We start from the raw sequence: 16,842 nt of genomic DNA, 5'->3' as shown, positions 1-16,842 counted from the left end.
TATGCCTAAGCATGTGGCTAGGTTCTGGGGTATCGTGGCTGTAAGTGAGGGCCCGTTGTCACTCTGAAGTGACCGAGGCAGCCCAAACCTAGGCACTATCTCCTTCAGCAGAGCTTTACAGACTTCTGTAGCTCTCTCAGTCTCAGTAGGGAACGCTTCGATCCATCCTGTGAATGTGTCAATAAAGACTCGCAAGTAAGAAAACCCTTGGGTCTTGGGCATGGCTGTAAATTCTACTTGCCAGTCCGCTCCTGGGTATGATCCCCGATGTTGGACAGGTGTAATTAGAGGAGGTCTGGTTTTTGGGTTATTTTTTAGACAGGTGTCACAATTTTGTGTGACTTGTTTAACAACCTTAGCTAACTGGGGATGGGAGAGAATAGGCTTAAGCAAGATTTCTAGATTATCTTTTCCAAAATGGGCGCTCTTATGTAAGGATTTAGTAATGTTTTAAACCTGAGAATCAGGGAGTATTATTTGGGCCTGATCAGGCTGAAACCACCCATGTGACCCAATCTCCCAGCCCCGCTCAGCATATCGGGAATGTCCCCCTGGGGTAAAATCTGGAGTCAGGGTTTCCATGGGGAAAAGGGGCAGATAGCAGTGGCAGAGGTAGCTTCCCCGGCAGCTCGTCCTGCCTCTTGATCAGCTTTCCTATTTCCCTGAGCCTCTTTTTCTTGCCCCTTTTGGTGACTCTTGCAGTGGATGACAGCTAATTTTGCAGGAAGTTTGACTGCCTCCAGGAGCCTGAGAATGAGCTCTTTGTGTTTAATAGCAGAGCTTCGGGCACTGAGCATCCCTCTTTCTTTCCAAATTGCTGCACGGGCATGCAGAATGAGGAAAGCATACTTAGAGTCCATACACACATTAATCCTCTTTCCTTCTCCTAACTCCAAAGCTCTTGTCAGGGCAAAAAGTTCAGCTTTCTGGGCTGAGGTGTCTGGGGGAAGAGACCCACTTTCCTTAGTTTCTTCCAGGCTTGCTACAGCATATGCTGCTTTCCTCTCTCCCTTTTCTACAAAACTGCTGCCATCTGTGTGCCAGTTTTCCTCTGGGTCAGATAAAGGTGTCTCTGATAGGTCCCGGCGAGAAGAGTATAACTCGTCTGTGATTTGTATGCATTGGTGATCCAGAGGGGAGGTAGGGGGATCTGGCAGTAAGGTTGCTGGATTTAAAGTCTGGCAGACCCTCAACTTTATTTCTGGAGTGTCAAGGAGGAGGGCTTGGTATTGGGTGATCCTTCCTCCTGTCATCCACCTGTCCCCTTTCGTTTCCAAGACTGCTTGCACCCGGTGAGGCGTATACACTGTAGTGGGCTGACCCAGGGTCAGCTTAGATGCCTCCTTAACCATAAGAGCGGTGCCTGCTACTGCCCGGAGGCAAGTGGGCCACCCTCTGGCCACCTCATCTAGTTATTTTGAGAGATAAGCCACAGGTTGTTATACGGGCCCCATCATCTGCTCTAACACCCCAAGAGCAGTTCCTGTCCTTCCAGAAACATAGAGTCTAAAAGGCTTCTCCAGGTTGGGGAGGCCTAAAGCTGGGGCTGTAGTGATGGACTCTTTTAGGGCATTAAAGGCCACCTTGCAGGTCTCATGCCAGTCGAGTGGCTCTTCCTCTTTCCCCCTTAAATTTTCATATAGGGGTCTGGCCAGATTGCCATAATTAGGAATCCAGATCCTGCAAAACCCGGTCCTTCCTCAAAATCCCCTAAGCTGTTGTTTTGTTTGGGGGTACGGGGCATTTAAGATGAGGGATCTCCCCTCGGGGTCAGGCATTCTTTTTCTCTCCGTAATTATAAATCCAAGGTATTTTACTTGGGTTAAGCTAATCTGAGCCTACTTGGGGGATACTCGATAACCCTTTTCATACAGGAAAGTTAGCGTTTTAATAGTGTCCATTTGAGAGCTGGTAAAATCTGGCCTAGCTATGAGCAAGTCATCCACATACTGTATTAGACTACTGTTTGTTAAAGTTAATTCCCTTAGTTCTCTCCCCGAGGAAGTCCCGAAGATATGAGGGCTGTCCCTAAACCCTTGGGGTAGTCGAGTCCAGTCGAGAGTTGTATGGTCTCTCTTGTTTCCAAGTCCCGCCACTCAAAAGCAAAGAGTTTTTGGGATTCAGGATGGAGAGGAATGCAAAAGAAAGCACCTTGAAGGTCCAAGACTGAGAAGTACTTGGCATTTCCTGGGACTTGGGATAGGAGGGTATATGGGTTTGGGACTATGGGGTGGATGGGAACCACAGCTTCATTAACAGCTCTTAGATCCTGGACGAATCGATAAGATCCATCTGGTTTTTGAACGGGCAAGATTGGGGTGTTGCAGGGGGACTCACAGCTGATTCGAGTTCCAGTATCTCGGTATTTGTTAACTAATGGTTTAAGACCCTCAAGAGCTACTGGTTTTAAGGGATATTGTCTTTTCCAGGGCTAGGGAGCACTTGGTCTCAGAGAAATCTTTACTGGTGGAACATTTATGGCTAAACCAGGGCTGGAGACATCCCACACCTGGGGATTGACATCATCTAGACAAGGGACAGACTCCTCCTTTTCTACCTCTGACTGTAAATATTCAGACATAGGCAAAGAAAATTATCGACTTCTACCTTTGTGTCCCCAAGTCACTCTGGTTTGGAGGCGAAAGTATTATTCTCAAAATGGAAAATTTGGAAGCTGCAAACATGAAAAATTTAAAGAGTCACGCAGAGGCTAGTCACTCTAAGCTAACCCCTAAGACATTTATTGACTGATTTCTAGCTTCTCTTCTTTAACCTTTTTTATCTACAGTAATCCTGTGTGTTCCTTTTAGTTAGGGATTCATTTTTAGACTATCCTGCCTCTTCCACTACGTTCCAGTTTTGGGTCTGATACACTTAGAGATGTGCCAAGTTCTTCCTGAATATTATAGAACATAGTTTATATTTAAAACACTTCCATGCTTATGTAGTGAGTCAATGATTTTAAGTTTATTTGTTACACATTTCAATGTAAAAGTCAATGTGTGAACTAACATATTCACGACTTGGAAAAGTTGGCTTTTTTTTGCTGTGTGTTTGAACTCCTCACCCGACCAAAGGTCATAGAGAGGTCTATTGTTTTTCTAAAATGGTTATAGTGTTGTTTATTTTCTGGTAATTGAATTAGGGTGTGAGTTGCAAAGCCTGTGTTTCTGTTCATTTCATTCCATCTGTTCGGGTTTCTTTCTCTCTCCTGAGTCAGACAGTAATTTCCCATTGGTTGTCCAGTTACCAAGGTTGGTGTCCATGCATCCGTGCTGGTCTCTCCATACATGTCCGGGTGTCCTGTGAAACACTAAGCTTAATTTATTTGGAAATGACCTAGCTGTTCAATACACTGTCATCACTCAGTTGAGCAGAGGGAGAGAAATTCAAGTGACAAAACTCCAGAGAAGCTAGTGTCAGAGCGCCCCGGCGTGGCATGCGTGCAGGGGGTTGGGGGGAGGGGGGCGGGGCGCGGAGCGCGGAGATCTCAGGTGTCCTCCCACCCTGGGCCTCTCCAGGCCCGCCGCTGCTCAGTGGCCTCCCCCCGCCCCCATCGCTTTGGCTGCTCAGGGCCGGGTGGTCTCTGCAGCTGCCCGGCATCCTGCCCGAGGCCCGCCCTGCCCACACGCTGTCTTCCAGTCTCTCTCTGAACCCTCGACTCTTTCTGCCTCTGTCTCACCTGGCGTGGGTGCGTGCGAGTGCCTGTCCGTGTGCCTGGCTGTCGCTCGTCCGCTCTCTCTGGAAGGTCCTGTGCTGGGCCCGTGGCGTGGGGGCAGGGCGGGCCTCGGTTTGGGGACAGGGCGGGGCTGAGGCACTCCAGGGGGTTTGCACAGCCGGCAGGATGGGCGCCTGTGGCCCCGGCTGGGCTGCCCCTAAGCCCGCAGGAGGCTCCGGGGACCACGGCGCCGGACCGACGCCCCGCTCGTCCGGATCCACGTGACCCTGAGCAGCGAACGGGATGGTGGGGGGCGGGGGGTTGGGGGGGCACCGAGACGTCCTCCCCGCTCAAGCCACCCCCCTCCCCAAACCCCGCCAGAGCTCCCGCAGCCTCGCCAGGCCGCTCGGTGTCCGGGAAGCGCCCCGGGCCGGGCCAGGCGCGTGCTGGCCGGGGGTGGCGTCGGCTGGTCTCCCAGCTGCAGGGCCTGTCCCGGTTTTTCCCATCAGTTTCAACAGTGACGGTCACCCCACATTGTGAGTCGTCTAGATTTCTCACTGACACCCCTGTTAGGGAGTGGCTTTTTAGAGAGATATGGAAGGTCACTTGGGGGATGTTAGTCATGAGAGAAAATAAGGGCTCAGGTGGGATTGCAGATGTCATCCAGGGGGTAAATAGAGACAGTTGTTGCTGGTACCAAGACATGAAGTTTTTTTTCCCCCTTTCCCCAAAAGGCCATATTACGACCAGATGGGGGCGCTGAGTAACAGCCCATAGCTCGGCTGGAAGGGTGGGCCTTTGATAGTGATACCCTGGGATGGGTTGGACATACCCCCAACCTTTGTCATTAATGCAGATGCAGCCCGGGCTGGTTAGGTTGAGTTGAGAAGCAGTGTGGTTTGCAAGTGAACATGCCTCGTTTAGGGAGAGATCAATAGCCATACAGGGAGATTTGATTAGAAAGAGGAAGAACATCATATGATGCATTTTACTTATCTGAGGCAGGATTGATGGGGTTCTGCTTGAACAAGAGCCTGAGATCTTCAACAGGTTCACAGGAATAGCTGTCCTCTGGCTTTGGAGTCTCAGTTTCTGTCTCCCCCTCCTGTAGGCCATAGGGTTTTATTCTAGAATTGTGGACCCAGGCAGATAGACACTTCACTTTTACAGCAGTTGAAGTCACTAGAACAACCTGATATGGCCCTGTCCATTTCTCGGACAGCTGGTTTGGACTCCCTTTTTCTTGCCAGGTCTTTACTGATACTTGATCCCCTGGCTTTACCTGGGGATTTTTCAAGTCTTCCTGTGGTTTGTTCTCCATACCGTTGGAGTTCTTGCTGAAACCTTCCCAGGTCAATTATATGTTTTAAGAGTGTATTGGCATCCTCGTCAAGAAACAAATCAGAAGTTCAGAATGGTCGTCCATACATCATTTCATAAGGACTTAACAATAGTGGCCGTTTGGGGGATGTCCGTATCCTCATGAGGGCTATGGGCAGCATATGTGTCCACTTATTATGTGTTTCTGACATAGCTTAGCCAGAGCCCTTTTAAGAGTCTGGTTGGCTCTCTCTACCTTTCCTGAAGCTTGAGGCCTCCAGGATGAGCGGAGCTGGTATTTTATGCCTAAGCATGTGGCTAGGTTCTGGGGTATCGTGGCTGTAAGTGAGGGCCCGTTGTCACTCTGAAGTGACCGAGGCAGCCCAAACCTAGGCACTATCTCCTTCAGCAGAGCTTTACAGACTTCTGTAGCTCTCTCAGTCTCAGTAGGGAACGCTTCGATCCATCCTGTGAATGTGTCAATAAAGACTCGCAAGTAAGAAAACCCTTGGGTCTTGGGCATGGCTGTAAATTCTACTTGCCAGTCCGCTCCTGGGTATGATCCCCGATGTTGGACAGGTGTAATTAGAGGAGGTCTGGTTTTTGGGTTATTTTTTAGACAGGTGTCACAATTTTGTGTGACTTGTTTAACAACCTTAGCTAACTGGGGATGGGAGAGAATAGGCTTAAGCAAGATTTCTAGATTATCTTTTCCAAAATGGGCGCTCTTATGTAAGGATTTAGTAATGTTTTAAACCTGAGAATCAGGGAGTATTATTTGGGCCTGATCAGGCTGAAACCACCCATGTGACCCAATCTCCCAGCCCCGCTCAGCATATCGGGAATGTCCCCCTGGGGTAAAATCTGGAGTCAGGGTTTCCATGGGGAAAAGGGGCAGATAGCAGTGGCAGAGGTAGCTTCCCCGGCAGCTCGTCCTGCCTCTTGATCAGCTTTCCTATTTCCCTGAGCCTCTTTTTCTTGCCCCTTTTGGTGACTCTTGCAGTGGATGACAGCTAATTTTGCAGGAAGTTTGACTGCCTCCAGGAGCCTGAGAATGAGCTCTTTGTGTTTAATAGCAGAGCTTCGGGCACTGAGCATCCCTCTTTCTTTCCAAATTGCTGCACGGGCATGCAGAATGAGGAAAGCATACTTAGAGTCCATACACACATTAATCCTCTTTCCTTCTCCTAACTCCAAAGCTCTTGTCAGGGCAAAAAGTTCAGCTTTCTGGGCTGAGGTGTCTGGGGGAAGAGACCCACTTTCCTTAGTTTCTTCCAGGCTTGCTACAGCATATGCTGCTTTCCTCTCTCCCTTTTCTACAAAACTGCTGCCATCTGTGTGCCAGTTTTCCTCTGGGTCAGATAAAGGTGTCTCTGATAGGTCCCGGCGAGAAGAGTATAACTCGTCTGTGATTTGTATGCATTGGTGATCCAGAGGGGAGGTAGGGGGATCTGGCAGTAAGGTTGCTGGATTTAAAGTCTGGCAGACCCTCAACTTTATTTCTGGAGTGTCAAGGAGGAGGGCTTGGTATTGGGTGATCCTTCCTCCTGTCATCCACCTGTCCCCTTTCGTTTCCAAGACTGCTTGCACCCGGTGAGGCGTATACACTGTAGTGGGCTGACCCAGGGTCAGCTTAGATGCCTCCTTAACCATAAGAGCGGTGCCTGCTACTGCCCGGAGGCAAGTGGGCCACCCTCTGGCCACCTCATCTAGTTATTTTGAGAGATAAGCCACAGGTTGTTATACGGGCCCCATCATCTGCTCTAACACCCCAAGAGCAGTTCCTGTCCTTCCAGAAACATAGAGTCTAAAAGGCTTCTCCAGGTTGGGGAGGCCTAAAGCTGGGGCTGTAGTGATGGACTCTTTTAGGGCATTAAAGGCCACCTTGCAGGTCTCATGCCAGTCGAGTGGCTCTTCCTCTTTCCCCCTTAAATTTTCATATAGGGGTCTGGCCAGATTGCCATAATTAGGAATCCAGATCCTGCAAAACCCGGTCCTTCCTCAAAATCCCCTAAGCTGTTGTTTTGTTTGGGGGTACGGGGCATTTAAGATGAGGGATCTCCCCTCGGGGTCAGGCATTCTTTTTCTCTCCGTAATTATAAATCCAAGGTATTTTACTTGGGTTAAGCTAATCTGAGCCTACTTGGGGGATACTCGATAACCCTTTTCATACAGGAAAGTTAGCGTTTTAAATAGTGTCCATTTGAGAGCTGGTAAAATCTGGCCTAGCTATGAGCAAGTCATCCACATACTGTATTAGACTACTGTTTGTTAAAGTTAATTCCCTTAGTTCTCTCCCCGAGGAAGTCCCGAAGATATGAGGGCTGTCCCTAAACCCTTGGGGTAGTCGAGTCCAGTCGAGAGTTGTATGGTCTCTCTTGTTTCCAAGTCCCGCCACTCAAAAGCAAAGAGGTTTTGGGATTCAGGATGGAGAGGAATGCAAAAGAAAGCACCTTGAAGGTCCAAGACTGAGAAGTACTTGGCATTTCCTGGGACTTGGGATAGGAGGGTATATGGGTTTGGGACTATGGGGTGGATGGGAACCACAGCTTCATTAACAGCTCTTAGATCCTGGACGAATCGATAAGATCCATCTGGTTTTTGAACGGGCAAGATTGGGGTGTTGCAGGGGGACTCACAGCTGATTCGAGTTCCAGTATCTCGGTATTTGTTAACTAATGGTTTAAGACCCTCAAGAGCTACTGGTTTTAAGGGATATTGTCTTTTCCAGGGCTAGGGAGCACTTGGTCTCAGAGAAATCTTTACTGGTGGAACATTTATGGCTAAACCAGGGCTGGAGACATCCCACACCTGGGGATTGACATCATCTAGACAAGGGACAGACTCCTCCTTTTCTACCTCTGACTGTAAATATTCAGACATAGGCAAAGAAAATTATCGACTTCTACCTTTGTGTCCCCAAGTCACTCTGGTTTGGAGGCGAAAGTATTATTCTCAAAATGGAAAATTTGGAAGCTGCAAACATGAAAAATTTAAAGAGTCACGCAGAGGCTAGTCACTCTAAGCTAACCCCTAAGACATTTATTGACTGATTTCTAGCTTCTCTTCTTTAACCTTTTTTATCTACAGTAATCCTGTGTGTTCCTTTTAGTTAGGGATTCATTTTTAGACTATCCTGACTCTTCCACTACGTTCCAGTTTTGGGTCTGATACACTTAGAGATGTGCCAAGTGCTTCCTGAATACTATAGAACATAGTTTATATTTAAAATACTTCCATGCTTATGTAGTGAGTCAATGATTTTAAGTTTATTTGTTACACATTTCAATGTAAAAGTCAATGTGTGAACTAACATATTCACGACTTGGAAAAGTTGGCTTTTTTTTGCTGTGTGTTTGAACTCCTCACCCGACCAAAGGTCATGGAGAGGTCTATTGTTTTTCTAAAATGGTTATAGTGTTGTTTATTTTCTGGTAATTGAATTAGGGTGTGAGTTGCAAAGCCTGTGTTTCTGTTCATTTCATTCCATCTGTTCGGGTTTCTTTCTCTCTCCTGAGTCAGACAGTAATTTCCCATTGGTTGTCCAGTTACCAAGGTTGGTGTCCATGCATCCGTGCTGGTCTCTCCATACATGTCCGGGTGTCCTGTGAAACACTAAGCTTAATTTATTTGGAAATGACCTAGCTGTTCAATACACTGTCATCACTCAGTTGAGCAGAGGGAGAGAAATTCAAGTGACAAAACTCCAGAGAAGCTAGTGTCAGAGCGCCCCGGCGTGGCATGCGTGCAGGGGGTTGGGGGGAGGGGGGCGGGGCGCAGAGCGCGGAGATCTCAGGTGTCCTCCCACCCTGGGCCTCTCCAGGCCCGCCGCTGCTCAGTGGCCTCCCCCCGCCCCCATCGCTTTGGCTCCTCAGGGCCGGGTGGTCTCTGCAGCTGCCCGGCATCCTGCCCGAGGCCCGCCCTGCCCACACGCTGTCTTCCAGTCTCTCTCTGAACCCTCGACTCTTTCTGCCTCTGTCTCACCTGGCGTGGGTGCTTGCGAGTGCCTGTCCGTGTGCCTGGCTGTCGCTCGTCCGCTCTCTCTGGAAGGTCCTGTGCTGGGCCCGTGGCGTGGGGGCAGGGCGGGCCTCGGTTTGGGGACAGGGCGGGGCTGAGGCACTCCAGGGGGTTTGCACAGCCGGCAGGATGGGAGCCTGGGGCCCGGGCTGTGCTGCCCCTAAGCTCCAGGTGGCTCCGGGGACTGCAGACCCGGGCCGAAGCCCCGCTCGTCCAGAGCCACCTGACCCTGAGCAGCGAACGGGATGGTGGGTGACACGGGGTGAGGGGGCACCGAGATGTCCTCGCTGCTCTCCCCACCACCCCTCGCCCCACCCCAGGTTCCACAGGCACGCCATGCCCCGGCCGGCCGTGCCAGACGGGTGCTGGCCCGGGCTCGCGGTGTGCGGAGCGGGGGCGCCCTCCGCTGTCCGCCGAGCTGCAGGCTCTGGCCGGCCGGGGTCCAATCGCGGGTCGTGCGGCTCAAGTGCAGCGCGAGCCCGCTCGAGAACTGCAGCCCCAGGCCCGACCGGCAGGTCAGACCGCAAGGGAGGCGCAACGCGGGGCTCCTGCAGCGCCTGGCAGCCGCCTCGGTCTAAGGCCATACCACCCTGAACGTGCCCTCTCTCCTCTGATCTGGGAAACTGAGCAGGGTCGGGCCTGGTCAGTACTTGGATGGGAGACCGCCTAGTAGTTAGGCGATTTTTTTTGATTTTTGTGAATGCCTACTTCAGAAAGTTAGAATCGGATGACTTCACACAGTAAAACGAATCATATTGTCATACATAATCTTAAGAATCCAGCAGCTGGTCATTCTTTTTCCTGTCCTAACACAGCTAACTGGAAATCAGTTGTAGTAAGTTCTACTGACTTCAGACCCTCATCCCTAAGGGAAGATATATAGGAAAACCCATAATATATCTAAATAAACATGAAAGATACAGTGATGAGAAAGAAAAAAATTTCTCAGTGACATCTTAGTTGGTATCGGAAACACGATGATTATGAAAGCACAGCCCATAATCAAGTCCAGGCCATGGAAGCCTGTGACTGTCACTGAGTGTTGACTTCCCTTTCAGCTGAGGTCGTAAAAAGTGCTTTGTAAAATTCTGAGGTTTGAAGCACTTGTAACCTCCCGAAGAGACTGCAATCAGAAGGGTTTCTAGAATATCCTGACGCTGTGGTGAGCTCAAGCAATACATACTCCAGAGGACGGAAGACAGACATGTTGGGAAGTGGGGATGACTTCTACTGCACTTAGGGAGGAAGGGCATGTACAAGTGGAGAAGCAACACCTCAGTGATGGAATCTTTAAAGACTCCACACATGGAGAAGGAAATGGCAACCCACTCCAGTATTCTTGCCTGGAAAACTCCATGGGCAGAGGAGTCTGGCGGGCTGAAGTCCACGGGATTCCATGACTGACCGTGTGTGCACGAGGGTGGAGGGAGACGGGCTGGTAGCAAGAAACTGGTAGAAGTAAAAAATAAGAAAAAAATATAAAATAAAGACTCGATAAATATGACAACGACTGGTAGGAATAAACCTTCAGAAGTGCCTTCTCAGACCTCCCTTCAGAAGCACAAGCGTAATAAAGACACTGAGTTTTCACGGTCTCACACAAAATCAGACTGGTTTATGACAATGGGCAGAGAGGCTCCTCTAAGACATCGGGGCTGGGCTTTACTGGAGGATGCACATCGACTGAGTGCATGGCTGTGTGTTATGGAAATATGTCTTACTGGCAGGGCGAAGGCATCTTCTTGAAGAACACAGCAAATAACACCACAAATTCACGGAACTTGGCTACAATGACAATAGCTGATTTCGTGGTGGCTACTGCTTGGCAGAGCTGGGATTGCATCTGCCATTAAGTACCTCAGTGGCCAGCTGTGATAATAGCCATTACTTTCTCACTTAGAAACTTGCCATGTGCACTAGCGCAAGAACAGTGAAAGCTCCCCAGAGAAGCAAGTCAGGCAGACATGCTTCTGTTTTCTCACAGAAGCTGCTTATGACCGGCCCTGCTCACAGACAGATTGCTAATTCCAAATCGATAGAAAGTTATGCAGATATTCTTTAGCAACTGAGCCACCAGGGAAGCCCTACTAGCTCAGTTGCTAAAGAATCTGCCTGCAACGCAGGAGACGCCGCTTTGAGTCCTGTGTCGGGAAGATCCGCTGGAGAAAGGATAGGCTACCCACTCCAGTATTCTGGCCTAGAGAATTCCATGGACTGTATAGTCCTTGGGGCTGCAAAGAGTCAGGCACGAACTGAGCCACTTTCACCTGCACATGCAGATATCACTTAAAAAAAAAATGTGGTAACAGATCTAGGACCTCTGTCAAGCTCATGAGTGAGTACTATAAATAGACAGAATCAGCTTTGTCCTGCATAGTTACTACCATCCTGTATTTGCTTTGAGAGGAGTTGAGCTACTCTTGGTACAGAGGAATGATTCTTTACCAACTGAGCCACAAGGGAAGCCCACTAATACTGGAGTGGGTAGCCTATCCCTTCTCCAGCAGATCTTCCTGACCCAGGAATTGAACCAGGGTCTCCTGCCTGAGTAACACATATTGGGTAAAAAACGGTGAGGGGGCAGAACTAGGGACATTGATTGGTAAAATCAGTTTTCCTTGTTTAGATGTCTAGCGGACGCGAAAGAAATGTTGGTGTGGATTTAAAAAATTCTTCTGATACGAAACAAAAAATTTATTAGTTCTCTGCAGATCTTTAATGAAGCACAGATGTTGTCATTAGATTGCTTTGGTCATTTCCGTCTTATCCACATTTATTTTTTAAAATCACATAGAGTGGCTTCAATCACTTGAAGAAACGACAAAAGGTTTCTTTGGTCTCCATTCTATACTGGATCGAGAGAAGGCAGTTGATCAGCATGATGCAGGAGCTCAAGATATTTTTGGAAAAAACTTGACTAGTCTGTTTAATGATATGGAAGAATGAATTAAGGATGGCAGCACGAAACAGAAGGCCATGCTAGAAGTACACAAGACCTTGTTTGGTAAGTCCAAACATGACTTTTTCTTTCAATTGAAGGATAGTTGCTTTACAGAATTTTGTTGCCAAACATCAACGTGAATGAGCCACAGGTTTACATATGTCTCCTCCCTCCTGAAACTCTCTCCCGTCTCCTCCTCCCCATTCCACCCCTCTAGCTTGTTGCAGAGCCCCTGTTTGTGTCCCCTGAGTCATACAGCAAATTGCATTGGCATCTATTTTAACGTATGGTACTATGTATCCATGTTCCTCTGCATTCATCTCACCCTCTCCTTCCTCCCCCCTGCCCGTGTCCATAAGTCTGTTCTCTACATCTGTGACTCCTTGGCTGCCCTGCAAATAATTTCATCAGTACCACCTTTAGTTCAAGCATTTCTTCCCCCCCCCCAAGCATTTCTTATTTCTTATTCCACTCTTACTGTCTTTAGTGTGAGACTGATCTCGAAACAGATATGAAAGTATTATTCTCAGCATGGAAAATTTGGAAGATGCAAACATGAAAATTTTCAAAAGTAACGCAGAGGCTAGTCACACTAGGCTAAACCCTAAAACATTTATTGACTGATTTCTAGTTTCTCTTCTTTAACCTTTTTGATCTACGTAATCCTGTGTATTCCTTTTAGTTAGGGATTCATTTTTAGACTATCCTGACTCTTCCATTAAGTTCCAGTTTGGGGTCTGATACACTTACAGATGTTCCAAGTGCTTCCTGAATAGTATAGAACATATTTTATGTTTAAAATACTTCCATGCGTATGTAGTGAGTCAATGATTTTAAGTTTATTTGTTACACATTTCAATGTAAAATCAATGTGTGAACTAACATATTCTCGATTTGGAAAAGGTGGCTTTTTTTGTTGTGTGTAAGAATTCCTCACCGGACCAAAGGTCATGGAGAGGTCTATTGTTTTTCTAAAATGGTTATAGTGTTGTTGTTTTTTTCGGTAATAGAATTGGGGTGTGAGTTGCAAAGTTTGTGTTTCTGTTCATGTTTTCCATCTGTTCGGGTTTCTTTCTCTCTCCTGAGTCAGACAATAATTTCCCATTGGTTGTCCAGTTACCAAGGTTGGTGTCCATGCATCCGTGCTGGTCTCTGCATTCATGTCCGGGTGTCCTGTGAAACACTAAGCTTAATTTATTTGGAAATGACCTAGCTGTGCAATATACTGTCATCACTCAGTTGAGCACAAGGATAGAAATTCAGGTGATCAAACTCCGGAGAAGCTTTTGTCGGAGAGGCGCGTGCGTTCAGGGGGTTGGGGTGGGCGGAGCACGGACCGCGGATATCTCAGGTGCCCTCCCAACCTGGACCTCTCCAGGCCTGCCTCTGCTCGGCAGTCTCCCCCCGCCGACATCGCGTTTGCTGCTCAGGGCCAGGTGGTCTCTGCAGCTGCCCGGCATCCTGCCCGAGGCCCGCCCTGCACACACGCTGTCTTCCGGTGTCTCTCTGAACCCTCGTCTCATTCTGCCTCTGTCTCAGCTGGCGTGGTTGCGTGCGAGTGTCTGTCTGTGTGCCTGGCTGTCCCTCGTCCGCTCTCTCAGGAAGGACCTGTGCTGGGCCCGTGGCGTGGGGGCAGGGCGGGCCTCGGTTTGGGGACAGGGCGGGGCTGAGGCGCTCCAGGGCGTTTGCACAGCCAGCAGGATGGGCGCCTGGGGCACCGGCTGTGCTGTCCCTAAGCCCGCAGGAGGCTCCGGGGACCGCGGTCCCGGGCGGACGCCCCGCTCGTCCGGAGCCACGTGACCCTGAGCAGCGAACGGGATGGTGGGGGGCGGGGGGTGGGGGGGCACCGAGACGTCCTCCCCGCTCAAGCCACACCCCTCCCCAACCCCCGCCAGAGATCCCGCAGCCTCGCCAGGCCGCTCGGGGTCCGGGAAGCGCCCCGGGCCAGGCCAGGCGCGTGCTGGCCGGGGGTGGTGTCGGCTGGTCTCCCAGCTGCAGGGCCTGTCCCGGTTTTTCCCATCAGTTTCAACAGTGACGGTCATCCCACATTGTGAGTCGTCTAGATTTCTCACTGACACCCCTGTTACGGAGTGGCTTTTTAGAGAGATAGGGAAGGTCACTTGGGGGATGTTAGTCATGAGAGAAAATAAGGGCTCAGGTGGGATTGCAGATGTCATCCAGGGGGTAAATAGAGACAGTTGTTGCTGGTACCAAGACATGAAGTTTTTTCCCCCTTTTCCCAAAAGGCCATATTACGACCACATGGGGGCGCTGAGTAACAGCCCATAGCTCGGCTGGAAGGGTTGGCCTTTGATATTGATACCCTGGGATGGGTTGGACATACCCCCAAACTTTTTCTTTAATGCAGATGCAGCCCGGGCTGCTTAGGTTGAGTTGAGAAGCAGTGTGGTTTGCAAGTGAACATGCCTCGTTTAGGGAGAGATCAATAGCCATACAGGGAGATTTGATTAGAAAGAGGAAGAACATCATATGATGCATTTTACTTATCTGAGGCAGGATTGAGGGGTTCTGCTTGAACAAGAGCCTGAGATCTTCAACAGGTTCACAGGAATAGCTGTCCTCTGGCTTTGGAGTCTCAGTTTCTGTCTCCCCCTCCTGGAGGCCATAGGGTTTTATTCTAGAATTGTGGACCCAGGCAGATAGACCCTTCAATTTTACAGCAGTTGAAGTCACTAGAACAACCTGATATGGCCCTGTCCATTTCTCGGACAGCTGATTTGGACTCCCTTTTTCTTGCCAGGTCTTTACTGATACTTGATCCCCTGGCTTTACCTGGATATTTTTCAAGTCTTCCTGTGGTTTGTTCTCCATACCGTTGGAGTTCTTGCTGAAACCTTCCCAGGTCAATTATATGTTTTAAGAGTGTATTGGCATCCTCGTCAAGAAACAAATCAGAAGTTCAGAATGGTCGTCCATACATCATTTCATAAGGACTTAACAATAGTGGCCGTTTGGGGAATGTCCGTATCCTCATGAGGGCTATGGGCAGCATATGTGTCCACTTATTATGTCTTTCTTGACATAGCTTAGCCAGAGCCCTTTTAAGAGTCTGGTTGGCTCTCTCTACCTTTCCTGAAGCTTGAGGCCTCCATGATGAGCGGAGCCGGTATTTTATGCCTAAGCATGCGGCTAGGTTCTTGGGTATCGTGGCTGTAATTGAGGGCCCGTTGTCACTCTGAAGTGACCGAGGCAGCCCAAACCTAGGCACTATCTCCTTCAGCAGAGCTTTACAGACTTCTGTAGCTCTCTCTGTCTCAGTAGGGAACGCTTCGATCCATCCTGTGGATGTGTCAATAAAGACTAGCAAGTAAGAAAACCCTTGGGTCTTGGGCATGGCTGTAAATTCTAAATGCGGAGCGGCATTGCCAGTCCGCTCCTGGGTATGATCCCCGATGTTGGACAGGTGTAATTAGAGGAGGTCTGGTTTTTGGGTTATTTTTTAGACAGGTGTCACAATTTTGTGTGACCTGTTTAACAACCTTAGCTAACTGCGGATGGGAGAGAATAGGCTTAAGCAAGATTTCTAGATCATCTTTTCCAAAATGGGCGCTCTTATGTAAGGATTTAGTAATGTTTTAAACCTGAGAATCAGGGAGTATTATTTGGGCCTGATCAGGCTGAAACCACCCATGTGACCCAATCTCCCAGCCCCGCTCAGCATATCGGGAATGTCCCCCTGGGGTAAAATCTGGAGTCAGGGTTTCCATGGGGAAAAGGGGCAGATAGCAGTGGCAGAGGTAGCTTCCCCGGCAGCTCGTCCTGCCTCTTGATCAGCTTTCCTATTTCCCTGAGCCTCTTTTTCTTGCCCCTTTTGGTGACTCTTGCAGTGGATGACAGCTAATTTTGCAGGAAGTTTGACTGCCTCCAGGAGCCTGAGAATGAGCTCTTTGTGTTTAATAGCAGAGCTTCGGGCACTGAGCATCCCTCTTTCTTTCCAAATTGCTGCACGGGCATGCAGAATGAGGAAAGCATACTTAGAGTCCATACACACATTAATCCTCTTTCCTTCTCCTAACTCCAAAGCTCTTGTCAGGGCAAAAAGTTCAGCTTTCTGGGCTGAGGTGTCTGGGGGAAGAGACCCACTTTCCTTAGTTTCTTCCAGGCTTGCTACAGCATATGCTGCTTTCCTCTCTCCCTTTTCTACAAAACTGCTGCCATCTGTGTGCCAGTTTTCCTCTGGGTCAGACAAAGGTGTCTCTGATAGGTCCCGGCGAGAAGAGTATAACTCGTCTGTGATTTGTATGCATTGGTGATCCAGAGGGGAGGTAGGGGGATCTGGCAGTAAGGTTGCTGGATTTAAAGTCTGGCAGACCCTCAACTTTATTTCTGGAGTGTCAAGGAGGAGGGCTTGGTATTGGGTGATCCTTCCTCCTGTCATCCACCTGTCCCCTTTCGTTTCCAAGACTGCTTGCACCCGGTGAGGCGTATACACTGTAGTGGGCTGACCCAGGGTCAGCTTAGATGCCTCCTTAACCATAAGAGCGGTGCCTGCTACTGCCCGGAGGCAAGTGGGCCACCCTCTGGCCACCTCATCTAGTTATTTTGAGAGATAAGCCACAGGTTGTTATACGGGCCCCATCATCTGCTCTAACACCCCAAGAGCAGTTCCTGTCCTTCCAGAAACATAGAGTCTAAAAGGCTTCTCCAGGTTGGGGAGGCCTAAAGCTGGGGCTGTAGTGATGGACTCTTTTAGGGCATTAAAGGCCACCTTGCAGGTCTCATGCCAGTCGAGTGGCTCTTCCTCTTTCCCCCTTAAATTTTCATATAGGGGTCTGGCCAGATTGCCATAATTAGGAATCCAGATCCTGCAAAACCCGGTCCTTCCTCAAAATCCCCTAAGCTGTTGTTTTGTTTGGGGGTACGGGGCATTTAAGATGAGGGATCT

The sequence above is a fragment of the Muntiacus reevesi genome, chromosome 1 (genome assembly GCF_963930625.1).
Source record: "Muntiacus reevesi chromosome 1, mMunRee1.1, whole genome shotgun sequence".
Lineage (NCBI taxonomy): Eukaryota > Metazoa > Chordata > Mammalia > Artiodactyla > Cervidae > Muntiacus > Muntiacus reevesi.
This window is presented reverse-complemented; position numbering follows the sequence as displayed.